This window comes from Formica exsecta, unplaced genomic scaffold (assembly GCF_003651465.1).
Source record: "Formica exsecta isolate Colony F162 unplaced genomic scaffold, ASM365146v1 scaffold96, whole genome shotgun sequence".
In the NCBI taxonomy this organism is placed as follows: domain Eukaryota; kingdom Metazoa; phylum Arthropoda; class Insecta; order Hymenoptera; family Formicidae; genus Formica; species Formica exsecta.
Genome location: NW_021853724.1, coordinates 353233 through 363683, shown reverse-complemented (window position 1 = coordinate 363683; position 10451 = coordinate 353233).

Below are 10451 nucleotides of genomic sequence, written 5' to 3'. Positions count from 1 at the left end.
TATAAAATTATTAAATATCGCGAATCACACATGTGCGGCAAATGTCACAACATATACATATCTTATAAATGATATTTGTTTTATGTCGGAAAATCAAAATTTATTAAGAAGCCTCGGCCTCAATTTTCAAAGAAGATACACACTGTTGTACCTTTCTCTTCCCTATGTTGTAATAAGTAATTACAATTTTCGAGAATTAATTATACAGAAAGATATCTTACATTTCTCGCATGTTCGCAGGTGCGTTCTTTCGTGATTCTAATCGGACGACAAAGTCCAGAATGATATAATTTGAGCGCGGATCGAATCGAGATGCAGCATCAGTATCATTACGAGATGCAACGATGATTCGAGCGATATTCCGATTCCCAGTCGTCCGTTCCTGAGCACGTGGTCACTTCCATCGTACAATCCGATCTGTGTAATCGGTTCGCCAGGTGCCAGGCACGGGCGAATAGGGTGCATCGATATGAAAGTAAGAGGCTTCGCAGTTCGAGCTTAAAACGCTACTATCGATGCCGACAGGCAAGAATCTAAAGATAGGAATAAATAAAAATGAGTAAAGTTGTTAGACGGAGACAGAGTATAAAAGAGACGGAGTAAAATATAGAGAAAGAGAGGACATAAAAAGGAAGGAAAAGAGAGAGAGAGAGAGAGAGCGAGCTGGTATTTCTTAGCTTTGGTATACGTCTAGCATTCAGCTGCAGGCTCCCACGATCGGTTCATGGTCTCGGCTCGCGGAGTCAACAGAGATCGGTGCGGTGGAATAACTGCAGCCCAGAGTTTCCTAATGCTTTTTTCCCCTGCGTCACGGCAACACGTAGGAATTTTTGGCGAACGTTCAACTATGAATATTTAATATCGTTGAGTATTTAAGGATGTATGTGTCATCCTTATGTTGTCAAAACATTGACAAAAGCATAAAAATTTTGTAGATTGTTCTACTATTTTTTCTGAGTATCTGTACAAAACCTAATAATTCTTTTAACGGATTGGAAATTATTTAAGTTTAAAGTTAGTATTTATTCTTATGGAAAATTGTGTATTGCAGCACTTATTGACAAACTCGACAAGGAAAAAATATTGCCGACAATAAAAATGCTCACATATATTAAGAAAACTCTAATAAATATTTCTGCAAAACTTGATTTATATCCACTTACTCGTTTAAAAGTTATTTATTAAAAATTGTAGAAAAACATTCTCTCTCTCTCTCTCTCTTTCTGCAAATTACTCGTTTTTTTGTTTCTTGCAGTTGATTTCAGGGGGTATTCACGATCAAAAGTTTTTGTCATAAATTAGGAAAAATATTAATTACAACTATTTTATTTTATCTTACAAACCATATTATTTTGTGATATTTTAATTCTTTTTATAATCCGGATTTATTTATTTGATTTTTCAAACAGTATAAACGTAAGAAATATCTTTTTTTAAATTTTGACAGTTTCTTGCTACTATTGTACAGCCAAAACATCCTTAAAGTTTCATTTGGAATAATAAAAAAAAGAATCGGAAATAATCCCATTGTTCCGATGTCTATATAATCCATGTTTCTATTGCATATCTAGCGCTAAGCGCGTATCCAATGTCAATACGAGATAAAAATCAAACGATGTCATTTGGCATGTTAAGGCACGCAATGAGAATACTCCGATCCACGATCTGTAACACTTCTGCGATGTATAACCGACGGTAATAGCGGAATCACTTTCGCGTAACGGTATCGAGCTTGCAGTCGTTATTGCGCCCGTGTTCGCCATCGTTCTTACGGGAACGAGTTATTATTCTCGCGGGGTAAACACGACAACGATTATTACCAGATATATAATACGATCGTCACGACCGGCATCATTATCCCTGTACGACCGCGCGCAATTTGCGCAATTCTGACTCATACCTATCGATCTCGCGTAATATCGTACATTGTTTTCGCTCGCGCGCTTCATATTTATATTAGCTTTATATTCTTATTCACGGTCCCTAAAGGTGCCTTTACATGGCAGCATCGAACGTCGAACATCTGCGCAGAAAATTGCGCAAAATCTAATTTCAGCCTAGAATCTATCTCGTTCAAATTCTGCGCATTTTTCTGCGCAGACGCTCGACGCTCAACGCTGCCATGTAAAGGCACCTTAATATATTGAAAATTTTGGATTTGCTTTTTTTTTTTTTTCGAGATCACCGGTCCAATACTCAATGGTCCACGCGTCGTACGTTGGGAGACACTGACATGAGGCTACCTACGTGCAACGTGATTTTGCACCGCACATATACATGCGTGTGCACGCACGCACACACCGTTTGGCAGCCACGTAGGGGCACTTACACGCGGAATCGACGCGCGTTTACATGCGCCCTTACGATCCCATCCCACGGCGGCGACTCGGCGTGCTTCTGCGGCCTTGCCGCGTGAAAGGCACACGGAAACTGGCGCGTCCATCTTATTACGTAAAACCTAAGTTTTCATGAGATCAGCGGTGTCCGCAGGGACGTAGCGATTTGCTCCGGCGGAGGAGAAGAATGACGACGAGCGGGGCGACCGCGAGAAGAAGAAGAAAAAAATAGTATCGCGATCAAGAGAGGGGGTTTGTGAGACCGCGAGGGATGCTCGATTAATTAGCATAATTCGACCGTTATGTGCCGCGCGTATATGAATGCGACACGTGTATCTCCTCGGGAATTGAAAGGCACATGTTTATTTTCCTTGACCACGTTACCTTCCGTTTAATTCGAACGTTAGAATTTATTATTCGTAAATAATATGAAAAGATCCTTAATCAAATGTTAATTATTGTTTCCAAGAGAAAACAGGTGTGATCTTCCATACCCTTGCTGTGATGATATCAAATTGTTAACTCGTGATGCAAGAACTTTCTCAAGCGTGAATGCGACACCAACGAAGCATTGCAACCCGTAACACGTGAATTCAATGATATCAATTCTTGCGACAGATAAAGAGCTTATCTGTCTTAATGAAAAAGCTGATAATGCAGCTATGTTGCACCAATATAAATATCGATACAGTTTCAAATGCATTGTTTGTTTTTGGAATGCAAAATTTTTAATAATTATAATTTAATTTACAATTTAACATTCTTTTTTTATAACTACTTTTAAATATCATACACGTTGTCCACATACGTAATTATATATATGTAAATTATTAAAATATTAAGAGATATAGAATGTATAAAAACTGTAGAAATTTTAATCAAATTTTTTTTAAATTTGATTTGGACATGTCCCTCTTGTATGTGTTGAAAATAATTTTGTTACACGAACAAATTAATCTACAAATTTAATTTTCACATCTCGGCACAGAATTTATTCAGTGTCTTTCCTGACAAGTTGAACTAGTATAGATAATCTATGTGATTAATAAAACACTCTAGAAACTCTGATTGAACTTTTGAAGTAAAACCAAATACTCAATACACGAATGAGATCAAATCTGCCGTTGCCCTTTTATGCATTTCTACTGTCTATCCTCCCGTTCGCCATGTATTATATTGTTTCAATATTCATCGTATATTGCAGCCCTTAATTCACAAGAACAGATTGATTGAATTAAATGTCAGATAATATCAGCGTAATTATTATTACTATATGGACAAAAACTGTATGCATTTTTCATCACTGTTTTCGCACTTAGTGCAACCTAATAATAATCATCGATGTGGGAAAAATACAGAGAAAAAAAATGAGCACAGTTGAAAAATTTGTGTTTTCTTGTTAAAAAATATGCTGGTTAAATTTTGTGTGTTAAATATTTAACATATTCATGTGTTAATTTAACGTATTGCTGTTGTATTAATTGGACTCAAATGTTAAATTATTAAAATAACTGAACAAAAGTTTGAAAGTAACACAATGTGCACATATTTTTAATTTTACACAATAGATACGTTTCGTATTATTAGTGACAAGATTTATCTGTTAAAATTTACAGAAAAAGAAGTTGATTTTGTTCTATAACATTTTTCCAAGTTATATAATTTTATCATTAAAAATATATTGATTTTACACAAAATTTCTTTCAAACCACTACAAAGTTTGCATTCATTTTGTATTAAAATATTAACATAGTATTAACATAGTGTCACTATTTAACATATCAATATTATGTTAAATCAACATAAAAATTTGTGTGAACAAAAATTTGAGACATGCGATTTATGTCAAATTTAATCCAAATTTTCAAACTGTGAGCGTTTTAAAGCGAGAAGTTCAAATTACATCGGTGAAGAATAAAAAGCAGAGAGCGCATAGAAATGCTGTATGTGCGTCGGAATAGTACGTAACTTTTAGCGGCTTACGACACGTAAATATACGCGTCATTACGGAAAATTTACGAGGACGATACGCGCACGACCTAGTAAGTCAGGTAGTCAGTATGCGATTTCGCGAGAGCACGAAATTTCAAGTTGGACGGCGCGACGGTTCAGATTAGCGGCGTAATAGATCCTCAAAATCACAGAGATTCGTAAAGCTACTTTCGCTCGTAAATGCTCGTTTGCGTCTTTATACAAAGTACAAACGTCTGACATTATTGAGACGGGTTGTTGGGTCGATGCAATAAGCAGGATGGCGGGCTGAGAAATGCGTTTTCTTCTCTCTCTCTTTTTGTGCAAGTTACGTTTTATAAGTCCTATTAAAATGAAAGAGACGATCGTATATGCGAGTAACCGAGAAAATCTCTCGGCGTCTTCGAGAAAATCTCTCGTTAAGAAAGGAGGCGCGACAAATTGGCATATAATGCAACATTTTCTAGTAGAAATCTAATCGCTAAGCTCGTCGTTAAGCCGCCACCGGGAGAAACGGTCGCGTAATTCGACGATATTCATCGGAACGGCGCTCAAAGTGAAAACCACGTTACTACAAGTGCAACATGTTGTTGCTTTTACTAGTCGCCATCTATGCGACGGTCTCTTTGTGCAAGCGCAGACGCGCTAAATAAAAGTATCGTTTTCTTTTAGTCCCCGGAATTGCCAATAAAACTGGGGATAAGATTCCTCTATTCGTAGATTTACAGATGATTTGTTTGCTAGAAACTGTGTTAAACAAAATCATCAAAATCTCTCCAATGTTAAAGTATCGATAAGCCAAAAAATTACACATCTGCATGCATTGCAACCTAATTTGCAAATATGTAAATATTTACAAACTGTAAACATCATTATATGATCAAGACATTGCACATAATTATTTAATGTAAAATTGTAATTTCCATCGATTAGTCAGCTTCGATGCAAATAGAATAGTCGTACAAGTTTGTTATGTCACGTTTCAGTAAAATCGATTTGTGCATATTATCAGAAACCACCTGTTGACGAACGCGATGTTCGCACTACAGTAATAGTGTGATCCCAGTTTAATTTTACGAATGTTCTCGTGAATAGCCTTGATCGATATGAATTGTACGCCCCGTACTATCGTCCTGTTTATCCTAAAATTAAATTGTAATTGTTGAATTGTCGTGAACGTTCAAACTTGCGACACCACAGTCGAATTAAAAAAAAAAAAATGTTTTGAAACATATGTACATATATACACCGCCGCGACAGAAAGAGAAAAATCGAAAATTAAGGATGTTTTACAATAATAGCAAAAAACTGTTAAAATTTAAAGAAAAACGTATTTCTTATGTTTATATTATTTGAAAAATCGAATAAATAAATCCAGATTATAAAAAGAATTAAAGTATCACAAAATAATATAGTTTTTAACGTCTTCGTAAAAGAAAATAATTGTAATTAGTATTTTTCCCAATTTATAACAAAAATTTTTGATCGTGAATACCCCTTAAAATCAACTGCAAAACAAAAAAAAAACGAGTGATTTGCAAAAAGAAAGAGAGAGAGAGAGGAATATTTTTCTACAATTTTTAGTAAATAACTTTTAAACGAGTAAGTGGATCTAAATCAAGTTTTGCACAAATATTTATTAGTTTTCTTAATATATGTAAAAAAATTTATTTCGTCGGCAATGTTTTTCCCTTGTCAAATTTGTCAATAAATGCTACAATACGCGATTTTCCATAAGAATCAATACTAACTTTAAATAATTTCCAAATTGTTAAAAGAATTGTGCTCAGTTTTTGCACAGATATTCAGAAGAAACAGTAGAACAGTCTACGAAATTTTCATGCTTTTGTCAATGTTTTGACACATGACATACATCCTTAAACCACATTTGATCAGAGAAGAGACAAGAGGATCATGAGGAACCTTCGGGGGAATATGCTTATCGGTCGGTGCGGTATAATTCGACCTTGAATGTGTGCGAATCCACGAGCAATATGTAACGAGATGACGTTGAGAGAAAACCATTGAACTCGTATTACGAGAGAGACGGGACGAGAGACGAAGACGCCGGGACGAGCGCATTGCGACAGCTCTTTCGCACGATTTTGCGCGTGATCTTACAAAGGCGCGGTGCAACACGCGGAATTCTTGCGAAAATGCCTGAGTGGCCTGAAAAAATAAGCTCTCGCCGATAAGCACCGGAGTCTGATAAAGTCGGCTCGCATTATCGCTGTTTGCACGGTGCGATAGCGATGCGCGTAAAAATGAGGTTGAAATTGCAAAACTGCGTTAGAGCCCGCGCGCGGGGATAGGGGAGCGCGAGGGACGAGGGGAAGGCAAGGAAAGAGGGATGAGATTGATAAATCGTGGGGGCAGAAGGGGATGGGTGAATTGGGAGGGAAGGGAGGGATAGTGCATTCGACTCGACGCAACGCAACGAGGGGAGGGATCGTGTAATCTAAAAGACTTATAAAACTGCATCCGGTGGGACGATCGATAACGAGAGTTATCGATGTTTCGTACGAATCAACGGTCCTTCTTTCCCCTTGGGTTCTCTCTTTTACTTCCGTGCTATTTCGATCAGCGAAAATATTTGCAGTTTTTATTGACGGATTTCTTGTTTTTGATATATTAACAAAAATAATTTATATTTCTTCCAAAGAGAGAAAGAGAGAAAAAGTTATATTATAATGATTACATTTATTGTTTAATAATTTTCATTATATAATAATAATAATATATGATATTTAAAATAACCGTAATGTGTAGAGTAAAAATTCATATTATCATTGTCTTTATTTTCTATATATTATTGTTATCTTTAACAGATGTTATTTTTAATGATTTAAGTAAATTTAATAATTTTTGAGAATTACATAGAGAGGTGTCGTCTGATGAAATATTGGAAAAATGAGACATAAAGTTTTGTGTGTACGACGTCGTTAAGATAATGGAATTTAAGTACAGCACACCGATGCGTTCGTATATTGACGTTGGCATAAATCACATTGGGAATATCTGGCCGGATTCCAGTCGTTCGCGCGTACTTTTATTCGCGTCGACGTGTTTGTAGGTCAAATAAATTGTGCGGCTCAATAAGCGACAAATTGTGCGAAATCGTGTTGAAGCTGTTGTAGAGAGTTATATAGCACGTGTCAAAAACCAGCGTTTAAAAATTTAACAGAATATAATATATATTCGCACTATTATTTCGCATCGATTATCATATCAATATAATTAATTAATCAATATAATCTTTTTCGCGTATTATTATGTATTAAACGTTAAAGAATTTCTTGCATATAAATATATGTGGGTGACATGTATAAAGCGTGCCAAAATCCCATCGGATATGCTTTTAATACCAGATTCGCAAAATTATTAAAAGAGATCGTCAACATCTTTAATTTTTGCCATCATATATTTTTGGTATCTAAATCTTTAATTAAAATTCTCTCTCTCTCTCTCTCTCCTCTATGAAAATAAATTATTTATCTGAAATTAAGTGAAAAATATAGCTGTGTTAACTTTTCGATTCCACAAAGTTTAATTTACGAAAAGTTCTTCTTTTTCAATCGCTTATAACTCAGAAATGATTGATGCTTCAACATATTTATTAAGAAAAAAATCATTTTTAAATTAGCCAGAGAATCTGTTATCGAAAGAACATTCAAGGCTTCAAAGAAATTTTTCTTAAACTTAAGAATTTTTTTATCTTTAATGATGATCATCTTTCAATGTTAAGTTTCCTTCATTTTCTTGATCGTCTCTTCATCGCGTGCCTCACATTTTCATTTAATCTTAGAAGAAGGGACACGAGTCCTACTTCCTAGGCGGAGAGAACAGCTCCATGGTTTCTTATTAATTAATCGAAATTAGAGTACTCGGATCGCTTCATTGACAGAGCTACCGACGGTGCAATGACCGCTCGGTGATTCGAGCTTCAACCGATGACGCATTACCCGGTTAGACAACAAAATTTTATTTTACCAATGACATGGAACGCACTCCACGCCACGCGAAAATAATTGAAAAAGCATTTTCGTCGAATCGCTTGCTTTCGAAACACATTACGCGGATTTTCGATAATATATTGCCAGAAATTAATTTCGTTATTACCGAGATGACGAAAGAGAAAAAAAAAAAATGTACAACCCGCATGTCACCGCTACTGCGAATAAAATACTTTCATGTTATTACGCATATCCAATAAACTACGGCACCTGTAACAAGTACGCTTTTATTTTAATTTTAAGATGCACTTGTCAAACGATATAGTGTAAAAATATAATAAAGATATTCGATTATATTACAAATATTTTTGATTTCGCAAATCAAATAATGAAAATAGATAATATTTATTTTACGTACGCATAAAATTTGAAGATTACAAGGCTTACAAAATATTGTGACTGAAAATATTTTGAAAAAATATTCAGAAGTCAATAAAATCGCAGCTTGAATAATTCATAACGCGAAATGAATTTAAACGAAGGAAACACAGAAATATTCAATGTTTTGCGAGATGCGTTGCTTTCGAATCCGAAACGCCAAAGCGTCATCGTATTTTTTCGCCACGCACATGAGATGCTCATAAATGCGTAGAGGCGAGCATGAAAAACAACACGCGCGGAAAATACGAGCGACGATGCGGGCGTAAATCGACGCGTATCGATTCGCGGTTAATTCGTGGATAAGCTCGTTCGCGAACTTCACTACGGCTGGAAAAGTGTCACGAACGAGTTCGGAATGAGCCCCGCGGGGCCGGTCGAGCTTTCGAACATATATAGCGTTTTTTTTACTCCGATCCGTCAATTGGTTCGGAAACTTTTCTCCGCGGAGTGATCACAATCATGAAATTCCCCATCGCGGCTTCTTTTGAGATTAAACGTCGGCGTGCACGACAGAATTCAATTCAATCGCGAGTAACTTGCGTAACCAGTCAAACGGATAGACACCGCGTGAACGTCAGTTTAAAATATTTTTTACCCTCTTGTATATCGGAAATATTTCAAAAGATTCTAATTCCCTATCGTGTGCTTAAGGATATATATGTTATATGTCAAAACATTGACAAAAGCGTGAAAATTGCGTAGACTGTTCTACTATTTCTTTTGATGAGTATCTGTGCAAAACCTGAGCACAATTATCTTAACATTTTGGAAATTATTTAAATTTAAAATTGGTATTGATTCTTATGGAAAATCGCGTATTGTTGCACTTATTGACAAATTTAACAAGGAAAAAATATTGTTCAACAAAATCAAAATTTTCACATATATTAAGAAAACTAATAAATATTTGTGCGAAACTTGATTCAGATCCATTTACTCGTTTAAAAGTTATTTATTAAAAATTGTAGAAAAATATTATCTCTCTCTCTCTCTCTCTCTCTCTCTCTCTCTTTCTGCAAATTACTCGTTTTTTTGTTTCTTACACGATCAAAAGTTTTTGTCATAAATTAGGAAAAATATTAATTACAATTATTTTCTTTTACGAAAACGTTAAAAACTATATTATTTTGTGATACTTTAATTCTTTTTACAATCCAAATTTATTTATTTAATTTTTCAGACAATATAAACATAAAATGTACGTTCTTTTTTTTTAAATTTTGACTGTTTTTTGCTAATATTGTACATTCAAAAGATCCTTAACATATCCGTTAACAAAGATGAAAAGATGTACTCATAAACGATGAAAAATTTTGCCTTGTCAACGATCCGCGTAAATAGCAGAAGATGGTGAAACTGAATTAATATCACTCCAGGCGCTAATTTTAACGCCATTGCGATGAATATTTAAAGGAACAGCTATTCGGTGACACAAACAACTTTGCTAATAGCTTCGTGACCCGCTCCGATGTATAAGCGCGCGATTTGAGAATTTTCACAGTCGCGCATATATTATATCCGCGACCTATTTTTCGGCGTCAGGCCTTGACTTTAATTTCGCGCACCGCGATAAGGCCAGAATGCAACGTGTGCAATCGATGCGCGAAGCGGCTCTTTCCGCTCTCGATACTCATCGCGTGCTTCTTGTTACAAATCAATATGCACAGTGAAACGTTTAAAGCGAGAGATATATAATAAATTATGTAAAAAAAAAAAAGGTAGAACAGGTATATTCCGAATCCATAATTTT